The 22,282-nt window shown below is 38.0% G+C and overlaps 1 long non-coding RNA gene across 1 annotated transcript; it reads left to right on the plus strand.

The window, feature by feature from the left end:
• The first annotated feature begins 1,193 nt into the window (after positions 1-1,193).
• LOC128851381 (uncharacterized) lies at positions 1,194-21,769 on the plus strand. The gene is made up of 3 exons (XR_008448743.1): positions 1,194-11,411; positions 12,649-12,724; positions 20,341-21,769. It is a non-coding gene; the product is annotated as an uncharacterized LOC128851381 (long non-coding RNA).
• Positions 21,770-22,282: the final 513 nt, after the last annotated feature.

Consider the following 22,282-nt stretch of genomic DNA (forward strand, 5'->3'; position numbering starts at 1 on the left):
ATTAATTTGTATTTTAAGCTCTAAATCCAAATATTTGGTCTTGCTGAATCTCCTAAAACCTCTGTCTGGGTAACAGTAATCCTAGGCTGGTGAAGAGTTGCTGGAAAGCTGCCTGGTAGCAATGACCTGGGGGTCAAACTTCATCCACAGCTATCTGAATATGAGGTGGCAAGTGTGCCCAGGTGGCTAAGAAGGCCAACAGAATCCTAGCTTGTATCAGAAATAGCATGGTGAGAAGGCCTAGGGAAGTGATCTTGGCACTAGTGAGGTCACAACTTGAATACTGCATTCAGTTTTGGGCTCCTCACTGCAAGAAAAACACTGAGGTGTTTGATCATGTCCAAAGAAGACCAACAAAGCTGGTGAAGGGATTGGAGAACAAGTCTTATGAAGAGCGACTGAGAGAACTGCAGTTATTTAATCTGGAGAAAAGGAGAATTGAGGGGACATCATATTGCTTTTTACAGCTACCTGTGGCAAAGTGGATTTTGGTCTCTCTTCCTAAGTAACAAGTGATAAGATGAGAGGGATAAGTTGTGCAGGGGAAGATTAGACTGGATATTAGGAAAAATTTCTTCACTGAAATGGTTGTCAAACACTGGAAAAAGCTGCCCAGGGAAGTGGTTGAGTCCCTATCTGTGGAGGGATTTAAAAGATGTGTAGATGTGGCACTTATAGCCATGGCAGAGTTAGGTTAACGGTTGGACTCAGTGATCTTGAAGGTCTTTTCCAACTTAAATGATTCTATAATTCCATATAACCTCCTAAAAACACTGTTAGTTACTTTTTTCATGTATACTCACTGTTACTCTGATCCTTTTCTAAAAGGCCTTTTAAATTAAGAGCAAGCAAATTGTGTTGTATTCCTCAAGCAGACAATTTTACAAGAGTGTTCACCAAGTTCTTATTACTTTTATTTGGTATTAGCATGACCATGGAGATCAACATTTGCTGCAGGGAAGACTGAGCTAGAGGCTAACTGTGTATCAGAAAAAAATTAAATGGATGCTGATTCAAGATTATGTTGTTCAGCTACCAAATTTTCAGAAACAATCTGGTGGCTTCATAGTTAGCTGCATTAACTGGTTATGGGCTCAGTAAACATATGAGACATTTATTTCTAGTTCAGATTTGATAAAATCCTTTTTTGACAAAGGGACAGTGGGTGGGAGGGAGGGAAGCTGTCGTTTTGATTGATGCTATGGTTGTATAAGATTCCTATGAGCGGACAAGTATTTTCAGTCTATTACATGAATTCACAGGCAGTTACGCTATGCTCATCTGACAGACAAATATTTTTGTAATACTTACAACGGGTTTTTTTGTCCTTTTGTTTTTGGCATAGACAAAGCAAAGAATTCAATAGCTTAATGCCATAGGGAAGGGATATGAATGAGAAGCAAGAGCTGTGCTGGCACTAGTTTGAGAAAGGAGAATGAAATACGCAGTCTCTGAAAGGTTCTAGCAAATATCACTGTAGTGATGGGATGAAAGGCAACAGAAGAAGTGAGCAAGACTTTGGTTCACTGCTGTAATACACTAAAAGACACAGAACTGGTGTTGCTCGCCCAGTGAGAGGCAATATTGATCTTGTTCCTTCTCAACATCAGTCTTTAGAGACAAAAATGTAGAAGTTTAAATCTACATTCTTCAGTTTTGTAGATCGTTAAGATAGAAAAGATCTTAATTTAATTACTCAGCACATCTCTAACTATGCTGAACACAGTCAGACTTTTTCTATTCCTCCCCAAACTTTTATTCTGTTTTCTTCCTGTATATTACAGATTACACGGTAGTTAGTTCTTTGGCCTTTTAGTTTCAATTTCTATTGTTAATTAGAATGCTGCTGTGTACAATTGAAAAAGCCTCATAAACTCCAGGGTTAATTGTTTTTGTGTTGCTAGCCTGTAATCTCAAATTTTGAAGCTTTCTTTTTAGAAAGCATATGAGGCTGTTGTTAGAACTTAATGCTGTTTTCTCTTCTGCACCCTGGCAAACAGTAGAAGTAGTGAGGCTTAATGAATTTCCACTAGTCAGCTGAATAGAAACTATCAGCACTGAATAGAAACTCCTACATTTTATTTCATATATGATGTCTGTCTTGTCTGAGTCTCCTGAAATGCTGTCATGAGCATATCTTCTTTTGGGTATTAGGTAAGACTTGCTCTTTCAACAGCTGAAACAAGTACTGGAGTTGGTTTGTTATTTGCAGAATAGAGGAAAAGAAGTGTTTTCCTTCAAGTGGGCCACTGTCTTTGCCATGAAGGTAGAATTCAGGAACCTTTAGTGGTGAATCTGCTGCATATTTTTTACACTGAGAACGAGGCTTTAGGATTGTATTTGCTTCCAGTTTTGTTCCCAGGAGCTCTGTTTTCTCCAGTCCCAACTGTGTGCAAAAGAGACACAGTATTTGTATGTTGAAGTAACTTTAGTGGAAAACTCCACACAAACAGGAGAGGAAATGTATCACCAAACACAAGACAGGGAACTGTAAATTTTGAGATTAATCATGGCTCTGACAGTGAATAAACAGTCTGCTCCAGTTGTGGACTATCTGATTTTTTTTTTTTTTTTTTTTTTAAAGCACAGCTCTAAGCACAGATAAGATTAATGCACATGGACTTGGCCAGAGGATCTTTCATTTTGGTGAATCCAGTAATTCTCTTACTTCCGTTAATAACTCACTTTGAATGTGCACACAATCTTCACAGTGTATTTGGCAGGGTCATTACATTATTGTTTCTTTTGACATCTTGCTACGTGAGTTGAAGTTGCAGATTTCATGTGCCGATGGAAGGAAATAGCGCTGATTATCCTCACCCTGATAGCCATTGCAAGGACAAATGAAGCAACAGCTCTAGTCAGAAAAATCTAGACAATACAAAGCACCATGGTCTGAGTCTAGCACTAGAGCTGTGTGATAAAGCTGTTTTTCTTTTCTAGTGAATGCCAGCCCTTCATGGCTGACTGGTGCAATTTGTTATTGTTCTGTCCCAAATGAAAACACACTGGATGGAAATAGAAATGGGGGGGCTAAGTGCCAAGAAAAACATTTCTCTGGCCTAAAAACCTGCCACCACTCAGCACCTGTCTGGGCATGAATTGAACATTGTAGCAGTTGATGCACTGCAGTCTGACTGATAGATGTGTGAAAATTTTAGCTGTGTGTTCTCAGTACTTGAGCACCCTCCTGGGAAAAAAGCATGCGAAGCACATTAGCTTAACCCTCCCTATTCGTGGAAAGCAGGCAGCCTACAGTGAGGACTTGCTCACTTTCTTCTTCTGCTATTGTTTGTGGAAAATGGGGGGAAGTAAATCACTTGCAGATCAATGCAAATTCCTGTTAGGTTAGAGGTACTGGAGGATGGTAGCAACTGGGCACTTAGGGTAAGAGTGAAAGACAAACAGAGATGGACCTGACTTAGAAGTATGCAGTATAATCAATTCAGCAAAAGATTTTTTTTAGCATTTACTTCTCAAGGAGAAATTCTAACTGCTCAGCAGCAGCAATTTGTGACTGAGGAATGATCTGACATGGAGAAGAAAGAGACCCAACTGCAAAAAAGCATTAAACTGGCTGGAAGCAGCAATGGCAGAGATGGAACAATCTCCTTGCAAGAGAGTGAAGTGATCATTGGTGATGAGAAAAGAAATAGCCTCAGCATTGCCTTGTAGAACATCCTGGTGCAAGCGTGTTAGGAATCTGTGATGTATTTTTGCAGACTTTGTGTAAAACTGTGTATTGTGGTAGGACTTTGTTAATTAAATTTTTATTTTATATTTAAATACAAAAGTATATTTAATTTGCCTTCAGGGGAACCGTAAAAATTACCTGACAATTCCCTTCTTTATTTGATTTTTTCTGATATGGTAGCTAAACATGTAACAAACAGTTAATAAATAGTATGCACAAAAATTCTGGAGTTGCAGACAACGTAATTTCACCTGTCTAACCCTAGTTTAAGAGTCATAAAGGACCTGAAATGACCTATAGGTTTCAGCCATTCCCCATGAAAGTCTGCATAAGAATTGCTTTGTATGGTTTCTTTTGTTTGGAAGAGACCTTCCTGTTATGTACCCGGATGGTATAATGATTAGTGAAGTGAAGAAAAACTACACAATGGGAATACTAGAAAAGTGGAAAAACTTAATTTCTCCATATGTAGTCCATTTGCCTACACATTACCATCAACCAGAATTATTTTCACTTTTATATGTATTTTCTTTTATATATCACGTAAGACAGTCTGTATAAAAGTTATACATTTCCATTTTTTGTGGTTAACCTTAGCTATGATAAATTCTAAAAGACTGCAAAGGAATAATTCTAGTACAGGCCAGAAATTTGCCTTGTGATATACAGAGCCTTTGCATCAAAACTGTAGAAAAGTACAAGCAAGCTGCTGACACAGCTGGTACTTAGGATGCAGCTGTTGCTGTATTGTTTTCTCTTATTGATACTTTAAGCAATGGCTTGATGAGACAATTAGCTTCAGAAGCTTAATCTGGATTTCACAAGTTTCAGATGCTTACCTAAAGTTTATCTCTGGTCTCAAAATTTGTGACAGAGGGGCAGAAACATAAACTCTGAAGATTTATGAGGCTTTGTGCATCTGCTCTTAGTGGAAATGAGTCCAGCTTTTCTCAGAATCCAGAAGATTAACTGATGTCTTAAAATTGGTAGTAGATCCTAAACCTCATTCTGCTCTTAGACAAGGTTTTTGAGTCGTTCTCCAGGAAAGTTAGTTGCCTTCTCTCTTAAAAAAAAAAACAAAAACAAAAACAAAACCCCAAGGAAATAAGATTTAAAAAATATGAATAAATTCTCTACAGCTCAGTTAGAAAGTTATCTGTATGCAAGGTCAGCTGAAAAGGTTGTGAGGTAAGCAGGAGAATTTACATGGGGATATTCCCACAGTTTGTCACACACGATGTGTTTTAGTTCTCACGCTATCAGTATGATCCCTTGGCTGAGTAGTCATAGCATATGGTGTTCACTGGATGTTCACTTACTCAGTGAAACAGAGGTGCTGGGCACTGACTGCAGTAGATTTATTAAGTATAGTTTACATCATAAATATCAGTCTGAGTATTCATTCTGAAGAAGTTTCGCCAGTGTTCATGCAGGTCCCTGTGAGAGCCATTGCCACAAACACAGAACCTTGTTGGATTGGTTTTAAAGAAACTCTATCAAGTTAGTTAAAGGACATATGACATGGTTTAGTGCCAAATAGTATTTTGTACAGTCATTGAATGATACTGTCTGTGGTACCTGGAGACCAAATTCTCCAATTATCTGCATGTGTGCATAATGTTAAACCTAGAGAGGCTCCCTCATTCTGTTATATGCAGACAAGAGGATAAGTTATTTCTATATTGAGGACTGGAGAAGAATAGAAAGAACGAGATTTTTATAAAGTAAAAAATATAGATGAGTTGACACAGTACAAGATATAGTTTCAGGAAGCATACTTGAAGCATTTCACTGATGTATCTTCTCTCCTTCTTTTGAAACTAAAATACTTTAGTTTGTCTACCTCTTCTTCTGAAGTGTATTTTGTTATTGGACATTGTAGTGTTCAGCTGCAGGGATGTTATCTGGTCTAATAAGGGGATTACTTTTTACCCTAAACCTGCCAAGGGAGAAAATAGATGGAAAATGTAGTAATTCTGCATAAGAGGAGAAAGGATCACATGATTTGCTTGGAAAAAATAGGTCCCTGTCTGATTGAATTTCCAATAAGTTTTCTAGTAAGCATATTTTCTATCAATACACCATAATGTACTGTTGATACAGGTAGTATGTACTATGCAATGTATTTTCTGTGTCATACAGAGGTAGATGTGCAAGTAATAAACTTTTATTTGCAGCTAACACCACTGAATTTGGGAAGGCCCATGGGAGTCCAAACCAACTAACGTGGGTTGCATGGTAGAATACATAAGATTGTGCATCACTAATTTAATTTAGAATAAAAAACAATCTAGAAAGCTATGTCTTCTTGGAATAACTACAGAGTACCTTGTTCCTTTGAGGTTTATGATGAAGTCAATGTAAAGCATTCAAGAGTACCATAATGTATAATCTCAAGACCAGCTCTGGTATGAGTCAGCAGACTGTAGCAAACAAAATATTGATTATTATTAAAAGATTATTTTTGGATCAAGCATGTCTGTGTTTCAAAATTTATTTAAACATGCAAGTCCAATACAGACTTCCAGCTGTTTTTATGAGTTACTCTGTTGATTAGCTTGTTGGCTCCCAAGGGAAAAATTAACCTATTTATACTGAGGTGTGTTGGATTTCAAAGTATTTGGCAGCACCTAAGAAAGGCATTGTGAAAATATTTCATTAAAATTAGGAGAGATAATTGCAGATATTTTATCAGTCTTGCATTAAGCCTCTGCCTTGAGGTACAACTGCTAGAGCACCATATTCCAGAAGCTGCCTTCTGAAAGATTCTTTAGACACTCCTGGCATTATTTAGAAGAAACAATCATCCCAGACTGAGTAAGGATTTGCATTAGAATCTAGACTGTAACAACACTACTTTCGAATTACAAAATCTGTTGAGGAACACTGGTTTAAAAATATTGCTTTTGTACTTCTGGTTTCTGGCTTATTATGATGCATAAACCTGAGGTTTTCACAATGACTTTGCAAAGTTGTATTCAAGAGCGTTTAATCACCTTATGTAGACTGGATATCTGATCCTTCTACTGAGGATAATTGTGCTACTGTAATAATTGCCAGTACTTCCAGAAAAACGTACCTGTGATTGATTTATTAAGTAGCTCTCATTAGGAGACAGTGCTCTTCCTAGCGCACAGTGGGATGTTGTTGGCCTTCTTGGCTGTGAGGTTGCATTGCTGGCTCATGGTCAGCTTGAGGTCACCAAGACTCAAGGTCTTTCTCTGCAGAGCTGCTTTCCAGTGTTCAGTCCCCAGATGTGAGACTTTGCACATCTCTTTGTTGAATTTGATGAGATTCTTCTCAGCCTTATTCTCCAGCCTGTCCAGATCCTTTTGGATGGCAGCAAAGCCATCTGGTGGATCAGCCACTCTTCCCAGTTTTGTGTCATCTGCAGCCTTACCGAGAGTGTTCTCTATCCCATCATACAGGTCATTAATACATATGTTAAACCATTTTGGCCCCAGTTTTGACCACAGCGGTACATACCTAGTGACTTGCTTCCTAGTAGACTTTGTACATACACATTTTCATGTGAGGTTGTAGTCTGCAGTAATATCAAAGCACCCTGTTCTCCAAACAAATTCTAAAATACAATGCTTTATTTGCAGAAATGATTATTACATCGTAGATCTTGCTGAAAACTAAAATGTGTTAGATTTGGAAATAGTCTACTGAGAATATGATCAGAGTGCGAAGTGTCCATCTTTATAACTCAATGTGTTAAATCATCCTCTGGAAGGACTATTTAGTTGTTCTGCTACAGTTAATGGAGAAGCTAATTTTAGGGATGACTGTAATGTGAAAGCTGCCCTGGACTGAAGTGTCATTAACTAAATGTTATAATTTGGAATACTTGATAGAAGAAGCATGAATGGCATGCAAGAGTAACCACATATCCTGTGGAAAGTGTAATCTTATTTCTGGCTAGGATTAGAGAAATATGGAGAAAAAATATAACTCTTAATAGTATGGGAACAAATCCAGATAAGACATTGAACTTAAGCTTGTGATCTCATTGTGTCCAAATGATGCACCTTAATACAAGGTCCAAAACAAAAAAAAGCCAAGTCTAACCCTATAGCTTGGGAACAAAGAGTGGAGGAGGAAAGACAACGAGATAGTTATTGAACACATCCTAATCTGTTTCAGTGAGTAAAGGCTCAACTCAATCGCTTCATTCAGTATACGTGGACATGTGTTCAAATATAGGCACTTTCTTACCAGTGGTCAGAAAACATCGGTGTGCAAGAGTGAACAGTGAGTTAACAACATATTTATTGTGAAACTGAAGAAATCCGTGGTGGAAATTTTTCAGTAATTGACTGAGTCTTATGGTGAAGAGTGCATGTCTCATGCACATGCTTTTGAATGGCACAAATGAGTTTTGGAAGGCAGAGAAAGCTTGAAAAATGGCGATTGGCTAGGCAACTCACACACAGCAGTTACTGATGACAACATTGAAAAACTGTGAGATGTGATTTGAAAAGGCAGAAGGCTGGACGTTTGACTTATACCTGAGAAAGTTCATTTGCACAGCGAAAGTGTTTGATGCATTTTAATGGAAGAATTGGACGTGGAAAATATTTGTGCAAAAATGGTTCAAAAAATGCTGTCAGACAAAAAAAGTGTCGCAAGGAATTGTGTTTGGACCTTTTGCAATGCATTGAGGATAAACTGGGTTTGTTGAATTTGGTAATTACTTGTGATGAAATTTGGATATTTACATATGATCTGGAAACGAAGCAACAACCAATGTAGTGGAAATCGCAACACCCAAGACTGGAAAAAAACATTCTTGAGTCATTTGAAATTCAAGGCCTTGTTGATTGTTTTCTTCAATATCCAGGATATTGTGCTGGCAGAGTAGATTCCCAGCAGACAGATGGTAAATCAGCAGTATTACATTGAAGTCTTGATGAAATTGTGCAAATGTGTGAGAAGGAAACAATGAGACGTGTGGAGAAATGAGTAGATTTTGCACAAAGACAACAGATCAGCCCACAAGACTTTGTGAAGCAGTTTTTAGCTAATAAGAACATCACTGTATTTGAGCACCCACCTTGTTCACCAGACCTGTCTCCTTGTGATTTCTACCTCTTCCTAGAGATCAAGTCAGTTCTCAAAGGAACCCATTTTTTTTCTGATAGAAGATGCGAAAGCAAAAATGATGGAGGCTCAACAGCCTCTCAGAAAATGATTTGTGGAATTGTTTTGAATGTTGGCAGCATCATATGCAGCTGTGTGTTGACTCAGAAATATTTTGAAGGTGCTCAAAGCTTATTTTCTTAATTTGTCAAATAAAACAAGTTACAAGCGCAGTTTTGGGGCTTTTTTTGTGTTGGATCTCGTGTCACTGTAATCAAAGCCACAAATCTGGTTGGTTCTTTGACAAATCTCACAGAAAAAGCTCAGGTTGGGGATGGGAATTTATTCAGTGCTATCTGGGAGCAGTATGTATTCTCCTTTCTATAACGAGGCATTTTTTAGGTCATTAAAATACAACCTCAGAAAACCTCTTCATTGAAGCCTGCAGCCTTTAGAAAAGATCACATTTTGTCATGGGAGTGCATACTTAATGGGATTTCTTGGCAGGCATGTAGTTGATGGATGATCCTTCCATATCAAAGTGCTATGAAATAGACACATATACGTCTCAGATACTCAGCTAGTTAAAAGGACTATTGGCTACAATTAATTACTTGCTTTCATTTAAGCTGGGAACGGGGCCTTTAGTTCTCCCAAAAGATTCCTCAGACTGTTTGATTTTGTCATTACTTGAAGCTGTTTGCAGAGGAAGATGTTGGCCTTTTGTTCTTCTTGCTGCTTCTCTTTTATACTTCAAAAATCCTGTATCTCCCTGTTTTGTTTATATTAATCTAAGTTTTACAATCTGTGAAGTAGCTTGGGTTCATAAACATGAGGGGCATGTAATGTTTCCACAAATATTACATCACTCTTGCTTTCCCCCTCTTTTTGCATTTTGCTCTCTTAAGACACACTCTTCTAGTCTTTTGTGTAGTCAATCAAAAATATTTTGCAGGAATTAGGGCTGGTTTGTGGGGCTTCTAGAGAGCAAAATCTTACTTACACATGAATGGTCAAGACAAAAATCCCATAAGCAACTTTCAAATCATATAAGCAAATGAACATAATTGTAAGTCTATAGATGTTGTTTCTAGCAACTATGTGATAGATGATTTTAGAGTTGAAAATTCTGAAGAAAAAAGGTTTTAAATTATTGTACATTTTCTGTGGAAATTTTCTTAATTTTTTTTTCTTCTTCACTCCCTTACTCCACCAGCTTTCTGGTCCTTTTTTTCATAATGAGTTTATACGTCTTTAATATTTCTGGATTTTTAAGTATATTTTAGACATTCTAAAGACAAGTTAAAATGAACTGTGCAGAACGAAATCTTGTAAGTATTCCAGTTTGAAACAGAATAAGTAAGGAGGTACATAAATTTCTCTGAAAATAAAAGACACTTGCTTCTACAAAGGTAAGTAGATGCTGATGACACATCACTACCAAACTATCATTGCTGATATATTTCTGCAGCCAATTATTCAACAGTGTGGACTTGCATAATTTAGGATTTTATATTCTGCAGACATCTTAAAATTGAAGAATAATTCAGGTGGTCTCTAGTTTACCTACATTCCCAGAGAAAAACTCCAAGGATTGTGCTTAGCCCTCATGACCAGCGTTTAATGCTGTGCAGTATAGTCCCAAATCCACCCCCTTACTCAGGGAAAGGGAAAAGAAATAAGAGAAGAAAGACTTGTGGGTTGGAGAAAAACTAAAACAACTTTAATGGAATAAAAACAAAAAAATGGAACAATAATTATTAGCAAGGGAATAATAAAATATGTATATAAATGTAAATACCAAACCAAAGTCACACTTCCCCAATAATCATGTCACCGCAGACGCTGCAGAGTAGGCACTGGGAAAGTCCCATACTGGAATCAGTGGCAGACAGGATCTGGATTCAGGAATGCACGTTTTGGGATTGAAGGCAGGAGAACAGATGGAGTCCTTCTAGGACATTGGCCATAGGAGAAGAGAGCTTGACACTCGTGATCCCTTGGCTTTATACTGAGTATGGCATATGTGAAATGGAATACCTCATTGGTCAGTTTTAAGTCATGTGTCCTGTCCACTTCTCCTTGCAGATGTGACCTTTTATTGCCCTTTGATTTAGGCATTCCACTGACTTCAGCAATGGTCTTGGTTACTATTAAAATAAATATAAGTGAGAGTCTTGCTGGATGCCACTCATCCCATTACTTAATAGTAACTATAAATATCAGGCATTATCACTTCTAGAAATAGGCACTGTCTGAAAAACTTGTTCTTCAGAAAATGCAGTCACTTAGGAAAGGTTCAACAGAAAAGTTAGAGAATTACATCTGGTTTAGTTCAAAACAGGACAAGGATGGAGACTGTTCAGCTTTGCACTTTTCAACTTTTCAACTACTCACTTTTCAACTCTCTTTGTGGTTCAAACTCTTCCCTGTGTCGTACTGGAACCCACCGGAAATGGAGTTTTTGATCACGACTTCTTATCCTGCCAGCATATACCTTCAGAAAGAACCTGGATCTGTCTCTTCAATAACCTGCCAATAGGTATTGGGGGATTGCCATCAGGTTCCCATGAAGCCGGCTGTCTCTTCTTCAGGGTGAACAAGTGCTCTCTCCTCAGCTTCTTCTCACAGGGTAAGTACTTGAGTCCCAGCCATCCTGGTGGTCTTCCACTGAACTTTGCCTAGTTGATCAATATCCTTCTTTTCATGGGAGGCCAAAACTGCATGGAGTATTCTTAGTGCTAAATAAAGAAAGGGAAACAATTTCTTCCCTTGGTCTGCTGGCTACATTCCTCTCAATACAGCTCCATGTGCTGTTGGTCTTCCACACTGCCAGGGTATGCTCACAGTAAAAGCATACTTAGTTCTATAATGAACAATAATGTCTTAATTGTTTTAGGTCACTGTAAAAAGCTTAAGTTAGTATTATTAAAAATAATCCTATTTCTCCTTCCTCCGAAGTCATAAACAAAGAGAAATCACACTTTTTTTCCTATAGTGGCCATCCTATGTAGATCCATATAGTTTTATATCAAATAGAAAGAAACAGTACCATTTTTGTTACTGATGGATTTTTGCTATACTGTCCATTTACTTGTATCTCTATTTTGTAAAGGTAGCCATTTATTTTACTTGATAACCAGGAAAAATGGTAGCATTTCTTCAGTGCTTAGTTCATACCCATATTTGCTTAACCAGGGTAGTAGTTGTTTGATTCTCAAATATGCTGTGATTGTTTTTAGTGTAGGATAAGAACACACTCCTTTTTATTCTGTGGTGTGTATTTTCTGTGTGTTTACTGAATTACTTACAGAATGACAATATTATACGTATACAGTAATTTATATGGGCAAATGTGATCTGCAACTAACATATAATTATAATAAGTATGTATTATAAAATATAATAATATATAACTATAGTAAGTATATAACACACAACACTATCCTGGGTATCAGCTGCAGGATGACTAGATTTTATATCAGGCTATTATGTATTGTGTATTTTTATTACCCTTCACTGTTTCTGGTCAGAGAATTGAAAGGAATAACTCCTCCTCAGAAAACAAACTACAACCCCTCACCCATGCTGTCTGTAATTTCAGATTTTAACTGAAATATTAATGTATTTACTCTCAAAATTTAATTCATTAGTTACTTTGCTATTTATAAATGCATTTTAGAAAACAGAAAATTCTTGCTCATGATACTTACCAGAACTTCAGTTGTGAACTTGTTATTACTAGATATTTGTGATTGGTATGCAATGTGTATGAAGTTATAAATCTATATTTTTTTCCTAATAATTTTTTGCTATTGTGTTGAAAAATATCCTTGCATTGGACAATCAATGTGCAAAAATCCCTTCAGGTCCGCATTTATAGCATGTCATAAGAAAGTGCACAACACGTCAAGAGTATAAAGACCTGCTCCTGCAAGCACTTGTGTAAGTACTTCCCCACAAGCTTGAGAATAGTCCAAGTGATTTGAATGAGACTATTTAGAAACTTATGTGTTTCAAGTTAGGTGTGTGTCCAGATGTTTGAAGAAGTAGATCTTGAATTAGACTTGTTGTGTGCATACTGTACTTTTGTAAAAAGACAAATGGAGAAGAAGCCCCGACATATTCACAAATGTCATGAAGTATTAAAAGTAACTGAATACAGAAATGAATCTAGATGAGAGTTTGGAGAGAGAAAAATACCCAAATACCTGCCCAAGAGTTCACAATTCTATATATATAAAATTACTGTGTTTTTTAGAAAGGACTGTTGGTATATCACCTTGTCTATAGTGACTTGGGTTTTTTTTGTTGTTCTTTTGTTCAAATCTTCCTTTTAGAAATAAATCAGAATAAAAGGAACACTGCCACACATTCTGAAGCACTGGGGAAAAACACTTTAGAGAAAAGTACAAAAAGCTTTCTTATACATCAGATAGTGAAGGAAATGCTGATTTAACACAATTTTACATTTTACACTGCCAAGATCCAGCTCTACAATGACTAAACACTTTAGCATCTGAACTTCCTAGATCCCTGTTAAACAGATGTTATAACTTAATTCTCACCAGCGCTTTTTTGTTACATTCCACTAAGACTAAACAGGAAATATATTTCCTTCAGCCTAAGACTTCAGGAAGAAAACGAGCCTCTTTTTGTATCATAGAACACAAAGCTACCTTCATTGCTTCAATACCATCAATATTATCAATTAAGAGGTCAATGATAAGGTAAATCAGTAATATTCTTAATATGAGTAAATTTATTGATATGAATTACTTTTAATTTGTATATTTAGCAGTTTTTCCTCTCACAGGTTTTAGGCAGGTGATCATTAAGGCATTTTCTCTAGTACCATATTAAATAATAATTAATTAATTGTTCAATATATAGTTGTAGCCAATATCTCCATTGTACAATTTGTAAGTAAATTAAGTTTGGATTTTAATATTGTTTTTATTTGTTTGAGTGTGAAAAAAATGCAGACAGATGCCTAGAGGACTTTTTGAAACCACTTCATTCAGTCAACACCAAATGCTATGGAAAAACTCTTCACAGATCTCACAGAGAGATCTTAACCACAGATCTTGTGTGCATAGTGCCAATATTTCAGGGAGATATATGAAAATTAGCTTTGAAGATTCAGAATTAACTTGACTCTCCATATAAACCTGCAATCAAACCTTTTTTATGGTTGAAAAAGTTAATTTGTGTTTTATTTGTTTATTGTATTTAATTTCTTCTTGTGGCGCTGCCCTTCCTGCTTTGAACTAGGCCTGGAAATGGAAATACTGAAATATTTGCGGAAATGTTATTCTTTAGTCTATTTTTGGCTTAGGGAAACCACACAGAACTGGAAATCCTGGGAGAAAACCAGCTCTTGCAAAACATTGTCAGCCATGTTTCCAGATGTAAGAGATTTAAAAAAAAAAAGAAAAAGAAAAAGAAAAAGAAAAAGAAAAAGAAAAAGAAAAAGAAAAAGAAAAAGAAAAAGAAAAAGAAAAAGAAAAGAAAAAGAAAAAGAAAAAGAGGATTTATCCAAGTGTATGAATGCACTTCATTTTAGCTACCAGCAATCCATTGGAAGGCTGTTGATTAGTTTTTTTTTTTTTTGCTTATTAAAATCAGTAAAAAGGATATGTTGCTTTATGTTTTTATAATCTAATCTTTTTTTAAAAAATCTGGTTTTTTAAACAGGTTCTGTTTTGTGAACACTCTTCTCACTGAGAGATTAAGCAATCTTGTGCTCTGAACTTGAAGCGTGGAGTGGAGGGTCAAGGTGCACTGCTCCAGCACCACAGCAGTAGGCACAGTGGGATGGATGATACCAGCTCTCCAGGGAAGGGAGCTGGGTGTGAATGCCCCATAGGATCGCTCTGCTTTTGTAGTCTGCCCCTGTGAGAGTGCCATCAGTCCAGTTCAGGACAAAATCAAATATGAGCTTAAATTACCTTTGAGGCTGTTATGTAAAACGATCATAAAACTATTGTATCAGCTGCACAAGCTGAAGTGCAGTTAGTGATTCTAGCTGCAATTGAGGCAAAAGGGCTGATGCAGCACAGAGCAGGGCAGTGTGCTGTGTCTTAACGCTAGGGATGCTTTAAAACGATGTCTATATTTTCACACTGGAAACATCTAGAAGTGTTCTTACTGTCATCATATCACAGAATCATAGCATGGTTTGGTTTGGAAGGGACCTTAAAAATTATTCAAATATTTAAGGATGCTTTCCATAAAGTGCAAGAGCGCTCAGTCCCCATATGTAGAAAATGCGGCAGGAAAGCAAAGAGACCTGGGTGGCTGAGTCTAGACCTGCTGGTGAAACCAAAGAAGAAGAGGAAACTGCACAGGCAGTGCAAGTAGGAACAGGTAACCTGGGAAGTGTATGGGGACACTGCCCAGTTGTGTAGGGATGAGGTCAGGAAGGCCAAGGTGCAGCTGGAGCTGAACTTGGCAAGGGAAGTGAAGATCAACAAGAAGGTCTCCTACAGGCACGTCAGGAAGAGGAAGGTTAAAGAGAATATTCCCCCACAGATGGTCGGGAGTGGTGACCTTGTATCAACAGATGAGGAGAAGGCTGCGTTACTTAACAGAATTTTTGCCTCAGTCTTCACTGATAACTGCTCTCCTCACCCCCCCTGGGTCATGGGACAGCAAGATGGTGACCAGGGGCATAAACTCCCTCCCACAGTAGAGGAAGGAGTTTATGAGGAAGGAAGGAAGGTTTGTGAACACCTGAGGAATCTGAATACTTATAAGTCTATGGGACCTGATGAGATGTATCTCTGAGACCTGTGGGAATTGGCAGATGTGGTTGCCAAGCCATTGCCTGTGATTTTCGAACAGTCATGGCAGCCAGGAGAAGTCCCTGGTGACTGGAAGAAGGGTAACGTTATGCCCATTTTTAAAAAGGCTAGAAAAGGTGACCCTGGGAGCTACCGACCTGTCAGCCTCCTCTCTGTGCCTGCGAATATCATGTAACAGATCCTCCTAGAGCTATGCAAATGCACATGGCGGACAGGGAGGTGATTAATGGCAACCTGCACGGCTTCACCAGGGGCAAATCCTGTATGACAAACTTAGTGGCTTTCTATGATGGGTTAAATGCAGCAGTGGACACAGTAAACCAATGAATGTGATCTGTCTAGACTTCTGTAAAGCCTTTGACACAGTCCCCTACAACATCCTTCTCTCTAAATTGGCGAGATATGGATTTGATGCATGGGCTATTCAGTGGATAAGAAACTGGATGGGTGGTTGCATTCAAAAAGTAGTGGTCAATGGCTCAAAGTCCAGCTGGAGATCTGTGAAAATTGGTGTCCCTCAGGGGTCTGTACTGGGACCACTGCTGTTTAATATCTTCATCAATGAGATTGACAGTGAGATTGAGTGCACCCTCAGCAAGTTTGCAGATGACACTGAGCTGAGTGGTGCAGTTCCCACACCAGAAGGATGGGATGTCATCCAGAGGGACCTGGACAAGCTGGAGAAGTGGGCCTGTGCAAACTTCATGAGGTTCAACAAGGCCAGTTGCCAAGTCCTACGTCTGGATTAGAGCAGTCCCTGATTTCAGTACATGATGGGGGATGACGTGCTTTAGAGCAGCCCTGCAGAGAAGGACTTGGGGGTGCTGGTCGATGAGAAGCTCTACATGAGCCAGCAGTGTGTGCTTGCAGGCCAGAAATCCAACTGTATCCTGGGCTGGCGATCCTTCCCTCCACTGAGTCAATCACACTACAGAGCTTGGTGGTGTCTGCAAACTCGCGGAGAGTGGGCTCAATCACACTGCCCATGACTGCTACAAAGATGTTAAGCAACAACTGATCCCAGTACTGACCCCTAAGGAGTACCAGTCATCCCCTGGATGTTGAGCTGTTGACCACAACAGTTATAGTGGAATCATCTAGCCAATTTCTATCCACTGAGTGGTCCATTTGTCATATCTATGTCTCTCCAATTTAGAGGCAAGATCGTCGTGTGGGACAGAGTTGATTGCAAATAAAAGGCAGTTCTGCAATTGCTCCTCCGTTCTTGTTGGTCATTGTATACAAAAGCTCAACTGAGGCTGCTATGTTAGTGAATTAATGAGGAGGGGGCTTGCATGTTCAACAAGATCAAATACCAATGAGTCTTTGACTGGCTGAGTTGAAAGCCTTATAAACTAGCTGTGCTTATCCTTGGTTGCTCCCCAGTTGGGGAAGGGATGTAGGACATGGATTTATTTTCCTTGCAGTGTTCAGCATGCCTTATGTATTTATCTTACCAGGCCTTTTAAAAGATTTCTGTCTGTGAAAGAGGAGTGAAGAAGCATGTCAGGAATTCCAGAAAGAGATGAAGTATTTCCAGCAGTAACTTATTCTCACTGTAATTAAGTGCTGTCATTTTTTTAAAGCAGTGCTTTATGAAGGTCTATGTCAAAAAACTCAAACCTCTTACACTCAGAATTCTGCAATGGGACTGGAATGGGGAAATATTACAGAGCTTTGTGTAGATCTTGAGTGCCTGGGAACAGTCTGTGTATGAGATTTTCTTGACTGTACATGAAGTTGAGTTAGTATTTCCATTTATTCAGTAGCAATCTTAGCCTTTCAAGTCTGTTAAGCTGCATCAATTAAATATTTTTTTTTGCTTTTTGTCCAAAATATTCTAGTAAAACTCACTTGGGATTGAGATAGTTAAATCTATTTACTTTTCCCACCATTTACATAATTGGCAGACATTGTAAAAAAAATAATCAATAAGTAGAACACAAGTTTATAATTAAATGAAAGTTTGCATAATAGTCTTACAAGGCTAAGAGGGGCAGAATATTGGCTGTTAGATTTTGCTCTATTACGAAAGTAGCTTTTATTTCTCTGTACTTGTTCTTCCTTGATTTGGATCTAAGCTTTCAAACACTTTGTGCCTGGAAGGAGTAAAGAATTTACCATCACCTCCTCAAAAGAATTTGTGTTGGCAGGCATATATTTAAAAACATGATCTAACACATAACACAATTGATGGGATTTCTTTTCTCACTTAAATATATTCTATCGCATCAAATTGAAGCCATTACAGAAAGGGATAAATGGGAGAATAGAAAACATGCTTTGCAAGAGAAGGCTAAACAATGTTGGCTTTCTACAAATACTGCAATTTCTCTCAGTTTGAAAGTTAGGGGAAACATTTCTATCAGCTAAGAACTGATCTTTTCAAACTTTTCTACAAATGCATACAATAGAGGCAAGATTTTGATGCTCACTGTACACACGTGAATGTCCAAGACCTCTCTTAGAACTGTCTGTATTTAAAATGGGGCTCAGTTCAGTGTTACAGGGGCAGATATGACCTGACTTGAGCATTAGCAGGTTGAACATAAAGATTTAGTTCTGCAACTTCTGTATTTGTCCAGGAAATTAACCTCACTGTGAAGGGTAAAGAATCAGTTTGGGAAGTTCAAATGATTTAAGTTTCTTACATGTATGACTGGTCAAAGGACTGTAACATCTCAGAATTTATTTTTACTAAATTCTGGAAATATCTGGAATCAAATATTGGTAAGAAAAATTTATGCCATTCATTTCTACTTTTCACACACTTTAGACAGGTCTTTTCATGATCTGAGTTCTGAAAACTACTAAAATCCTGCCTTGAAGCAATCTGCTAATGTCGGTACAACGTAGATTTTAATTACATAAATAGGAGTTTTACCTTTCAGAATCCTGCAGGATAAACATAATAAATTAAAAAAATTATGCACATATTAAATGTATGTAGGGGAAAAAACTCTTAAGGGACAAAGATATGCCTCTTTCCATTGCAGCTGGGCTCTTAATGTCAGCACCTTTACTATACAGCAACAGGTATAAAATTACCCATTAAAAATGTGACATCACTCTCAGTAATGAACACACAGCACGCACTGTAGTTCTAGGTTCGTGTTTCCAAACTTTCAAAATCTTGTCAACATTCTGAACACAGTAACAAATTTGTTATCAGATATACACTAAAAAACTGCATGGGGGAGGGCAGAGGGAAGAAATACCACTTATCAAAGCAAACATATGAAATTTTGCTCATTATGCTTTTTCCATTGATGTTTCCCTGCATGTCAAAGAGGCAGTTCTAAAAATATCTATCTAAACATAGTACTGCCCTTAAAAATATTATGTGCTAAAAGACAAATTATGTAGCATCCTTTAAGAATTTTTAAATTTCTCCATGAAGCCTTATATCAAATTTGTGTTACACTGAACATTTTTTCCAGAATGGTGATGTGCATTTAATAATATTCATATAATACTGTGTGTTGGGGACAGGTTTGAGGGATATCCCTTGGAATCCTGCATTATTGTCTTTAAGCAAATGATGGTTTTGCAGACCCCCGCAGTCATGAGGAAAACTATTTTTGCTGTAAAACTGGAGGCTGGCAAAAGAGATGTATAGATTCCACCAAACAAGAGAATGTAAGGATATATGTGTTTTGAGTTCATTCCAACAGGACATTTGGAGTAGCAATTGGAAGAATATTCCTGAGAAGAATTAATTAGATACAAATGGGTATGTTTAGGGTCAAAGCGTTAAATACATACTACCCTTGCATTTGCTGGGAAAAACAAGCTGCATGTTCTGCAGCAGCCAGACCAAGGAAATCCTGGAATCATAAACCACAAAAATTATTTTTATTTTGTTTTGTCCTCTTTTTTTTTTTTTTTCTTTTTGAAGCTAGGAAAGCACTTGTGTAAACCTTTTTTTGTGGAAGTTCTTTTGGCTGAACTAGTAAAATGAACCTATGCACTGTAGAAAGGATGTGTTGCTGAGATTTTATGATGATCCAGCCTTCTAGAAGAGTTTCTCTGTCTGCAAAGTCCTTGTTTTTTCCACGCACATCCTTCAAAGGACAAATAATGTCTTTTGACTTCCGAATGTGATACGTAGTCTCTTTTCAGAGCTTTCCAATACCTTCCCTCAAATGACTAGAGTTTGTTAGCACAGGCCATATGGATCTCTTGGATCTAGCTCCTCTCCTCAGTATTCCCAACCCTCATTGGCCTGAAGAAGAAAGTATTGAGTGCAATATATTAATTTAAATTTTCCAGCTGCAATAGCCAAGGAATCTAGTATTTATTTATTGTTTTGGAATGATGCTGCAGCCCTAGTCTTCAAACACGGTCATATTAGGTCGTAACTGTGAATTTAGGAGAGTGATACTGATATATTTATAAAATTATTTATGCACAAAAACCAATCCAAGAAGACATTTTTTCTCTATATTGTAAACCCAAAGTGGTTAGACTCCAGAATATTTCTTCCTGTACTAGTCTTGAACCTCACAGAGGTCAGATAAAGTCCATGCTCATAATTATCTTTATTTTGTTCACCACAAAACCTTCCATATTTTTGTGCTTTCCAAAGACATATTCAATGAAAGTATTTAAGAACCAAGTCAACATCTATTATTTAGGGATATCCCCCATGCTGTGAAGAAGAATTTGACCTTGATCTTGCTAAAATGAGACATTTTTACTTTGGTTAAAATTCAGTCTGCCATCTCATGATTTTCATATTTTTTATTTTTTAAGGATGTTCAATTTCAATAGAAGATATGAAGAAGGAATTGAAGTACAAAACATTTTAAAAATTTCTTAATACTCCACTAGCATACAAAAGATTAGACACTTTGAAGTATTTACCATATATCTGTTGCCCATGTGAAAACCAGAAACATTTCAGTGAAAAACACTGAAATGTCTTATTTGTCTCAAACACTCCCAGGCATTAAAGAGCCATATTCTTTTGTGTTATGGGTCTTGTGGCTATAAAAGCAGAAGGATTGAGACCAGCTGTAAGGAAACTTCAGGTGGAGTGCTGCTATGGACTGGACAACCTGTTGGCTGGAGTGACAGTGAAACCAGGGCTGGTGATCTGAGAGGCCTCCTTTCCTTTCTTGGGCCTCCTCTCTTCTTGACTAAGCACTTCTCTTTTTCTGTTTTTCTGATCAATGCATGGCCTATCATAGTATTGTGTCTGGTGATGCATATTTTATGTACATATTGTAGTACTGTAATGGTGTTTGAAGCCACATATTTTGCCTGTGTGATTAAGTGTGGGCACATATTAACAATATTAACAATTGTTTTGTGTTTATGGACCTTTGGTGTTTTTTCACCACATTTCTAACCAGGGTGAATTAACAAACGTTAGTCTCCTCTCCCCTTATGGGATAAGGCAGCATGTCACAGGTTGTATGTTATTTGTGAGTCAATGTTAGTGTATATGAAATATTTAGTTATTGTTACCTCTGGAGCAAGATAAATTCAGTTATGTTTTGTTTTATGTGTGTGTCTCAAAGTAATGATTTTTTTATTGTTACTATTTTATATTAGTAAAGCTCTCAACAATTTGTGTAATTAATAAGGTAGGGTGACTTGTTCAATATCCGAATCCAGCTGGTACTTACATATTACATTTATGCAACGCATGTACAAAAGCTTTATACACTCACTTGGAGGATACTTATTTATAGATTATGTTTGAGGAATTTTAATGGGGCTGTAACTGGTTAAGCCAGATAACAACGACTGGTACAACGATAAGAGGAAGAAGAACCAGCTGGGCCAGATAAGGCCTTGGAGAGGACCCAGAGAGCCTAAGAACATGTGCAAGAGGAAAGGTGAAAAGTTCAACATGAGGAAGACTGCCTGCCTTCATCCCCAAAGACCGTATCCACCACTGCCAGGAGAAAACGAGCAAGCGCTAAAATGAGGAGGCTTGTGATGATGAGTTCCCATAATTGATCTTACTATAATAATGAGTTCCCGTGACTAATCTTACTAACCCTACCCACTTATCGGAAAAGTCATGACTATGCATGTTAACCCAATGCAGATGTATAATATAGCACAATAAATATGTGTCAGCTTTGATGCTTGGCGTCCAAGCTTGGAAGAAAAATCCCCCTTGCATGGGGTGCAAGTTCCTAAAGTTATAGAAATGAATCCCAGCCTGTTCAGATCACAATATGATCCCCAAACGCAACCCAGGTCACTTGGATCCAATCTGGCACACACCCCGTAAGGTAACGGGAGGGAGACAGAGAGAAAGAGAGAGAAGGCGAAGGAAAGAAATCACCACATTGATGGCAGCAGTGACTTTTTCCAGACCGTGTGGTCGAGGCTGGTCTAATCGAAGTGGCAGTCGAGAGAGTGAGAGCATGGGGGTGAGAGCAGTGCCACGTGGTTCCTTGCGAGTTCTTTTTATAGGGCCCATCCCACCCCATTAGCACATGTTAGGGTGGTCTTGTCACGAGATTCTGGCCAGGGCTGTCTCATAGGCAGAGCCCACTGCTGCATCACCTCCCTCCGCGGCAGCCAGCTCCAGGCCTTGAGCTCAGCCAAGCAGGGAGAGCAGTGCCCACCCCCGCATTGTCCCTCCATCCAACCCAGCATCACAGACAAGCTGACACCACAAAGGACATAAATGGGCAGTCTTCAGACAAAATGTTTAAGGCAAACAAAGAAGCAT

This window comes from Cuculus canorus, chromosome 2 (assembly GCF_017976375.1).
Source record: "Cuculus canorus isolate bCucCan1 chromosome 2, bCucCan1.pri, whole genome shotgun sequence".
NCBI classification, from domain to species: Eukaryota; Metazoa; Chordata; class Aves; order Cuculiformes; family Cuculidae; genus Cuculus; species Cuculus canorus.